Source organism: Triticum aestivum, chromosome 2A (assembly GCF_018294505.1).
Source record: "Triticum aestivum cultivar Chinese Spring chromosome 2A, IWGSC CS RefSeq v2.1, whole genome shotgun sequence".
Taxonomy (NCBI): domain Eukaryota; kingdom Viridiplantae; phylum Streptophyta; class Magnoliopsida; order Poales; family Poaceae; genus Triticum; species Triticum aestivum.
Genome location: NC_057797.1, coordinates 748,159,201 through 748,168,880, shown reverse-complemented (window position 1 = coordinate 748,168,880; position 9,680 = coordinate 748,159,201).

Sequence of the window (9,680 nt, the reverse complement as noted above, 5' to 3'; positions counted from 1 at the left end):
CGAATTTGTGGAGGCAGCATTTGCTAGAGGCCAAACAAAAAGTTGGTGCCCCTGCTTGAAGTGTCGCAACGGCACATAACAGTCGAAGAAGATGATGTGTGTGCACCTGCAGAAGCATGGGTTTAAGCGTGGGTATACCCGGTGGACCCTTCCTGGCGAGCCTGAACGTAGCAGAGAGGAGGTGGTGCGTCGGCGAACCGACAACAATGGTACCGGGATAGTTGACATCGTAGCTGACTTCAACGATGCACGTGAAGAGGGATCAGAGGAAGAACCGGAGGAGTCTGCGAGGGCCTTCTTAGAAATGCTGAATTCCTCACAACAACCTCTTCACGACCACACAAACCAATGTCAGCTGGATGCCATTGCACAAGCAATGTCTATAAAGACCCAGTTCAACATGAGCAGAGATTGCTTTAATTCGATGGTGACATCTTGGGGTCGCTCTCTCCCCGAAGGTCACAAGCTGGCTAAAAGTTGGTATGAAGCGAAGAAAATCCTTCGTGCACTTAAGATGCCCTATGAGCAGATACATGCTTTGTTGGAAATATGCCCTAGAGGCAATAATAAATTGGTTATTATTATATTTCCTTGTTCATGATAATCATTTATTACCATGCTAGAATTGTATTGATAGGAAACTCAGATACATGTGTGGATGCATAGACAACACCATGTCCCTAGTAAGCCTCTAGTTGACTAGCTCGTTGATCAATAGATGGTCACGGTTTCCTGACCATGGACATTGGATGTCATTGATAACGGGATCACATCATTAGGAGAATGATGTGATGGACAAGACCCAATCCTAAGCCTAGCACAAAGATCGTGTAGTTCGTATGCTAAAGCTTTTCTAATGTCAAGTATCATTTCCTTAGACCATGAGATTGTGCAACTCCCGGATACCGTAGGAGTGCTTTGGGTGTGCCAAACATCACAACGTAACTGGGTGACTATAAAGGTGCACTACGGGTATCTCCGAAAGTGTGTGTTGGGTTGGCAGGAATCGAGACTGGGATTTGTCACTCCGTGTAAACGAAGAGGTATCTCTGGGCCCACTCGGTAGGACATCATCATAATGTGCACAATGTGATCAAGGAGTTGATCACGGGATGATGTGTTACGGAACGAGTAAAAGAGACTTGCCGGTAACGAGATTGAACCAGGTATCGGGATACCGACGATCGAATCTCGGGCAAGTATCGTACCGCTAGACAAAGGGAATTGTATACGGGATTGATTAAGTCCTTGACATCGTGGTTCATCTGATGAGATCATCATGGAACATGTGGGAACACTAGTAGAAAACAGGGCTATGGTCCAGGCCGGCTCAGCCCATTAGTCCCGGTTCAGTCTAGAACCGGGACCAATGTGGGCATTGGTCCCGGTTCGTGAGCCCAGGGGGCCGGCCGGGCCACGTGGGCCATTGGTCCCGGTTCGTCTGGACCTTTTGGTCCCGGTTGGTGGGACGAACCGGGACCAGTGGGCCTCGCTCCTGGCCCACCACCATTGGTCCCGGTTGGTGGCTTGAACCGGGACCAAAGGCTCCCCTTTAGTCCCGGTTCATGCCACCAACCGGGACCAATGAGGTGTCTATATATACCCCCTCGCGCAAGAGCAGAGCACAGTGCTCTGTTTTTTCTGGCCGAGGGGGAGAGGGCTTTGTGGTGCTCTAGCTCACCTCCTATGCACATGAGGTGTTCGATGGAATGCCCGAGCCACACTACTTAAGCTTTCTCCTCTCGAAGCTCGACCTCCAAGCTCCATTTTCCTCGAGATTTGTCTAGATTTAGCGGTCCGTCACGCCTCGTCCCCGTCTTCACCGCCGTCGATCACCCGCGCCGATCTCATCACCGACACCACCGTGGTGAGCCTCTTGTTCTTATCTTCTTTCTGAAAGGAAAAATATTCTTACTTGTATGTTTAGATAGATACTTGTATCATTTTCTTACATTTATTATTGCATCTTATATAGTGCGATGGTTTTGGTATCCACCCCCTTCGGCCCTCGTCCTGTCTATGATTCGGATTTGGTATGTATATTATCTTTATAACTATTGGTTCATTTATTGTTTATGAAAATTATGCCGACCAACGTGACATAGATTTATTTATCTAGGATATATGTGAATCAGAAATGCCAACCGACCCTATTGTCGAGAGGTTAAATTTAGTTGAAGAAGAAAACAATTTGTTGAAGGAAAAAATAAAAAAAATTGAGGAGGAGAAGATGATATTGGAGTTGCATGTTGCGGATGTCGTCGATGATCACAAGATCAAGATGGATGCAATGCGCTTGAAGATTAGAAAGATTAGAAAATATGCCATTCATACCGAGGCTTGGTATCATTATGCCGTTGGATCAATTGTTACCTTGGTTGCGATTATGATAGCATTTGTTTTCGCATTGAAATGTTTTACATAGTTTCAATGTATGGTTTAATTAATTAGATGCTCTGGAGAGCTATATGTTGTTAGATGAGAACTATGTATGCACTTTGGTTTTAATGTGATGATGAACTTCTATTAATTTGGACACTTAATTATATATAATGCACGCAGATGAACCGGCAATGGATGTACGGTGACAGACACACCCACGAGTACATTAAGGGCGTGCATGAGTTTCTCGATGCAGCTGAGGCAAACAAGCAGAATGGTTTTATGTGTTGTCCATGCACTGAATGTGGGAATACGAGGTCTTACTCTAACCGGAAAATCCTTCACTCCCACCTGCTTTACAAGGGTTTCATGCCACACTATAATGTTTGGACGAGGCACGGAGAAATAGGGGTTATGATGGAAGACGGCGAAGAAGAAGAGTACGATGACAACTATGTGCCCCCTGAATACAGTGATGCTGCAACGGGGGGAGCTGGTGAAGATCAAGAGGAACCAGACGATGTGCCCAATGATGCTGCCACGGGTGAAGCTGCTGAAGATCAAGAGGAACCAGACGATGTGCCCGATGATGATGATCTCCGCCGGGTCATTATCGATGCAAGGACGCAATGCATTAGTCAAAAGGAGAAGCTGAAGTTCGATCGCATGTTAGAGGATCACAAAAAAGGGTTATACCCCAATTGCGAAGATGGCAACACAAAGCTTGGTACCATACTGGAATTGCTGCAACGGAAGGCAGAGAATGCTGTGGCTGACAAAGGATTTGAGAAGCTACTGAAAATATTGAAGAAGAAGCTTCCAAACGATAACGAATTGCCCGACAGTACATACGCAGCAAAGAAGGTCGTATGCCCTCTAGGATTGGAGGTGGAGAAGATACATGCATGCCCTAATGACTGCATCCTCTACCGCGGTGCATACAAGGATCTGAATGCATGCCCGGTATGCGGTGCGTTGCGGTATAAGATCAGACGAGATGACCCTGGTGATGTTGACGGCGAGCCCCTCAGGAAGAGGGTTCCTGCGAAGGTGATGTGGTATGCTCCTATAATACCATGGTTGAAACGTCTGTTCAGAAACGAAGAGCATGCCAAGTTGATGCGATGGCACAGTGAGAACCGAAAGAAAGATGGGAAGTTGAGAGCACCCGCTGACAGGTCGCAGTGGAGAAAAATCGAGAGAAAGTACTGGGATGAGTTTGCAAAGGACCCAAGGAATGTATGGTTTGATTTAAGCGCGGATGGCATTAATCCTTTCGGGGAGCAGAGCAGCAATCACAGGACCTGGCCCGTGACTCTATGTATGTATAACCTTCCTCCTTGGATGTGCATGAAGCGGAAGTTCATTATGATGCCAGTTCTCATCCAAGGCCCTAAGCAACCCGGCAACGAAATTGATGTGTACCTAAGGCCATTAGTTGAAGAACTTTTACAGCTGTGGAATGGAAACGGTGTACGTACGTGGGATGAGCACAGACAGGAGGAATTTAACCTTAAGGCGTTGATGTTTGTGACCATCAACGATTGGCCCGCTCTCAGTAACCTTTCAGGACAGACAAACAAAGGATACCACGCATGCACGCACTGTTTAGATGACACTGAAAGTATATACCTGGACAAATGCAGGAAGAATGTGTACCTGGGCCATCGTCGATTTCTTCCGACCAACCATCAATGTCAAAAGAAAGGCAAGCATTTCAAAGGCGAGGCAGATCACCGGAAGAAGCCCGCCATGCGCACCGGTGATCACGTGCTTGCTATGGTCAATGATTTACACTACGTAATCTTTGGAAAGGGTCCCGGTGGACTAGCTGTTCCGAATGACGCTGAGGGACACGCACCCATGTGGAAGAAGAAATCTATATTTTGGGACCTACCCTACTGGAAAGACCTAGAGGTCCGCTCCTCAATCAACGTGATGCACGTGACGAAGAACCTTTGCGTGAACCTGCTAGGCTTCTTGGGCATGTATGGGAAGACAAAAGATACACCTGAGGCACGAGAGGACCTACAACGTTTGCACGAAAAAGACGGCATGCCTCCGAAGCAGTATAAAGGTCCTGCCAGCTACGCTCTTACGAAAGAAGAGAAAGAAATCTTCTTTGAATGCCTGCTCAGTATGAAGGTCACGACTGGCTTCTCGTCGAATATAAAGGGAATAGTAAATATGCCAGAGAAAAAGTTTCAAAACCTAAAGTCTCATGACTGCCACGTGATTATGACACAACTGCTTCCGGTTGCATTGAGGGGGCTTCTACCGGAAAACGTTCGATTAGCCATTGTGAAGCTATGTGCATTCCTCAATGCAATCTCTCAGAAGGTGATCGATCCAGAAATCGTACCAAGGCTAAGGAGCGATGTGGCGCAATGTCTTGTCAGTTTCGAGCTGGTGTTCCTACCATCCTTCTTCAATATCATGACGCACGTCCTAGTTCATCTAGTCGATGAGATTGTCATCCTGGGGCCCGTATTTCTACACAATATGTTCCCCTTTGAGAGGTTCATGGGAGTCCTAAAGAAATATGTCCGTAACCGCGCTAGGCCAGAAGGAAGCATCTCCATGGGCCATCAAACAGAGGATGTTATCGGGTTTTGTGTTGACTTCATTCCTGGCCTTAACAAGATAGGTCTCCCTAAATCGCGGTATGAGGGGAGACTGACTGGAAAAGGCACTCTGGGAAGAGACTCAATAATATGCAGGGACGGATATTCTTGGTCTCAAGCACACTACACAGTTCTACAGAACTCTACCTTGGTGACCCCGTATGTCGATGAACACAAGAACAGTCTGCGCTCCAAACACCCGGAGCAGTGCGACGACTGGATTACATGTGAACACATCAGGACTTTCAGCAGTTGGTTGGAAACACGTCTCAGAGGTGACAACACTGTTTGTGATGAGTTGTACTTGTTGTCCAGGGGACCATCTTTGACTGTATTGACTTACAAAGGATACGAGATAAATGGGAATACATTTTACACGATCGCCCAAGATCGAAAGAGCACCAACCAAAACAGCGGTGTTTGCTTTGATGCAGCAACCGAGAGCGGAAAGGACACATATTATGGTCACATAGTGGACATATGGGAACTTGACTACGGACCTGATTTTAAGGTCCCTTTGTTTAAGTGCAAATGGGTCAATCTGTTAGGCGGCGGGGTACAGGTAGACCCATAGTACGGAATGACAATAGTAGATCTGAAAAATCTTGGGTACACTGACGAACCGTTCGTCCTAGCCAATGATGTGGCACAGGTTATCTATGTGAAGGACATGTCTACCAAACCGAGAAAAAGAAACGATAAGGAAGCGAATACATCATAGGATGAGCCAAAGCGCCACATAGTTCTTTCAGGAAAAAGGGACATCCTGGGAGTGGACGGCAAGACAGACATGTCTGAAGATTATGAAAAGTTTCATGAAATTCCTCCCTTCAATGTCAAGGCTGACCCAAGCATCCTGATAAACAATGAAGATTATCTATGGTTACGGCGCAATAAGCAAATGACACAAGCGAAGAAAACGTGAAGACTTTCTCCCGTAATAAGCAAATGCTATGTGGGTGAAATTATGATACCATCCCAACTTTCAACTTTTTCAGAGTTCATTTGAAATGCTTTCATGTCTTATGGTTCGAAACTTTGATACTTCGAAAGTGATTGTCCATTTTGTACACGAAGTGCATCAAGTTTTTGTCGTAACCCTCTCTACTTTTTGGAACATGCTATGTGGGTGAAATGATGATACCATGCCAACTTTCAACCTTTTCAGAGTTCATTTTGAAATTCTTTCCAATTTCAGAGTCATTTAGCTCAAAGAATGAATTAATAGCAAACAGAATGAACTACAAAACTTTTATGAAAATAAAAACAATCAATTAAAATATTATGTTATGATCAACTAAAATAAAACTATAATATTCTTCAATAGCAAAAAGAATATAATTTTTGTGACCTAAAATCAAACTATAAGTATTTAATTGTAAGTATAAATAAAAAATAAATAGCAAAGAAGAAAAAAATTCTATTTTTATAGTAAAGTTATTCATAAACTAGTGATTCACACAAATTTTATAAAATTCCAATTTAAACTATTCAAAATTTTAAAACTAATGGCACTAACAGAAAGTTTATGATTTTTGTGACCTAAAAGCAAAAAGAAATCACTAAAAAACTATAAGTATTTAGTTGTAAGTATAAATAAAAAATAAATAGAAAAAAAATTCTATTTTTATAGTAAAGTTATTCATAAACTAGTGATTCACACAAATTTTTAAAAATTCAAATTTAAACTATTCAAAATTTAAAACTAATGGCACTAACAGAAAGTTTATAATTTTTGTGACCTAAAAGCAAAAAGAAATCACTAAAAAACTATAAGTATTTAGTTTTAAGTAGAAATAAAAAATAAAAAACCAAAAAAATGTAGAAATAAAAAAGAAAAAACCAAAAAAATGCCTCCTACTAGGCCTCCAGGGCCTGAATACGACTAGAAACCCTACATGGGCCAGGATTCAGGCCCGCAGAAGGCCCAATAGGCCCACAGGCAGTAGCAAGTTTAGGCCCGAAAGCCTGCATTAGAGAGGAGCTCGAATGGGTAGGAACACCAGCGCTTATAAACCAGTGCCGGCGCCCTTCAGCTAGCGATGTGGGACTAAACTTTTGGGCTCGGGGCAGGAAAGGCCATTGGTCCCGGTTGGTGGCACCAACCGGGACTAAAGGGGGCATTGGTCACGGTTCGTGGCACCAACCGTGACCAATGCCCCCCTTTAGTCCCGGTTGGTGCCACCAACCGGGACCAAAGGCCGCCGCTTCCCGCCCTTTGGGCTGCTGAAAATTGGCCTTTGGTCCCGGTTGGTGGCACCAACCGGGACTAAAGGGGGGCATTGGGCACGGTTGATTTCACGAACCGGGACCAATGCTCTGGCTATATAAGCAACACTTGTGAAATTCTCGATTCAGTTCGATCGATCTCCTCGTCCTCTCCTCCGACGACGCTGCCAGGCTGCTCCTCGTCCTCGTCGCCGCCGAGCCCTCCGTGAGCCCGCGCCGTCCTCATCGCCGGCATCCCTGAGCCCGCCGCCCTCGTCCCCAACGCCGCGTGCCTCCCCGAGCCCGCCTCCTTGTCGCCGGCCGTCACCGCGTGCCGCCCGGCCCGAGGCTGCCGTCCCCGTCACCGCGTGCCGCCCCGAGCCCGCCGTCCTCGTCGCCGGACTCCAGCCGTCACCGCCCCCCTCAAAGTGAGCTCCCCTCTCGAGTGCCACTCTTGCGCCCGAGCGCCCTTGCTCCGCCCCTGCTCCATGGTCGCCGCTGGCCCCGATGCATTCAAGAGTAGAAGGAGAGGAGAAGTAGAGGAGAGGAGAAGTGGAGCAGCAGCAACACGCTGTCCACTTTTCTGAATTTTTTGGAATTTCTGATTTTTTTTGTCCATATAGAAGGTGTTTGATGAAATGCTAGATGGCTTTGGGCATTTTTGGAATTTAAAAAAAATTGTGGTGAGGTACTAATGCAAGACAAAGGCGATGGCAAAATTTCAGAATTTTTGGAGAGGTTTAGAATAGGTTTTCAACAAGTTATTTGAATCCGATTCAAATTTCATTTGAATGAAATTTGAAAATTTTGAACTATGGATCAGAATATGCTAAATATGTCAAAAATGTTTTTTATATGATGTTTTTTTTCATATATGTATTCATTTTTTTATTTAGGTTGTTAATTAGTAGATATCGATTTTAGGTTAGTGTAGAGGAAAAAGTAAAATAAGGAAAAGGAAGAAAAGAGGAAGAAGGAAGAAGAAGAAGAAGAAAAGGAAGGAGTGGAAAAAGGAAAATAAGAAGAGGAAGACTTCTTTTTTTTTCTTCGATCTTCTCCTCTATTTTGTTCATGGATATATGCTAAAGAAAACGAGGGGGTGATAGATGATGATGAGGGGTCGAGAGTGGGACGAGAGGTCGAGAGGTGTCGAGGGGAGAAAAAATATGTTATCAGGGACGAGGGTCATCGAGGAGTCGAGAGAGGGACGAGGGGTCGAGAGAACTAAATAAGAAGAAGAAGAGGAGAGGAAGACGAGGAGAAATAAATAAGAAGAAGAAAAAAGAAGAAAAAGAAGAGGAGAAGAAGAAAGGAATAGTGGAGAAGAAGAGAAAATAGAAAATATTATATTTTCTCTTCTTCTCCACTATTCCTTTCTTCTTCTCCTCTTTTTTTTCTTCTTTTTTTTCTTCGACGCGTGGGGGGGGGGGTCGAGAATGTCGGACATTCATGAGAGAGGCGAGGAAGAAGGGGAAGAAGAGGGAGAAGAAGAGGAGAGGAAGAATAGGAAGTCTTCTCCTCTATTCTTTCTTCTCTTCTTTCTTCTTCTTCTTCTTCCTCTTTATTTTATCGGGAACGAGGGTCGTCGAGAGGGTCGCCGAGCGGTAGAGGAGAAACCCTAAATAGAAAGTATCGTCGGTGTGAGATACATGTACCGTCGGTGTCGGACACTACACCCACATCCCACAAGTGGCGCGGGCTTCGACGCCCACGTCACTTGTGGGACGTGGATGTAGTGTTCGACACCGAAGGCCACATGTATCTCACACCCACGATACTTGCTAGCTATTTAGGGTTTCCTCTACCGAAAAGAAGAGGAGAAATAAATAAGAAGAAGAAAAAAGAAGAAAAAGAAGAGGAGAAGAAGAAAGGAATAGTGGAGAAGAAGAGAAAATAGAATATATTCTATTTTCTCTTCTTCTCCACTATTCCTTTCTTCTTCTCCTCTTTTTTTTCTTCTTTTCTTCTTCTTCTTCTTCTTCTTCTTCTTCTTCTTATTCTTATTAGCCGGAAGTAGAGAGAGGTTTCCTAGTGTCAAAGTATTGAAGAAATCCATGCCTTCATCATTAGCCGGAAGTAACCAGGGCATGTTGGTACGAAGTTCTGCAAAGTTGTTTTGGAATGGAGTCCCGGATACAATAATCCGCCTTTTGGTACGAATTCAACAAAGGCCTTCCAAATAGCGATATTCGGAAGGCTCTTGCTGAACTTTGTACCAAAAAGCGAATTATCCTATCTGGGACTCCGTTCCAGAACAACTTTGAAGAGCTTCGTACCATCATGCACATGTTACTTTCGCCTAATGATGAAGACATGGTTTTGTTGAATCCCTTGACACTAGGCAACCTCCCGACCCCTCGGCGATCCTATCGAACATGAGAGGAAGAAGAGGATAAAAAAAGAAGAGAAAGAAGAAAAAAAAGAGGAGAAGAAAGAATAGAGGAGATCTTCTCCTCTATTCTTTCT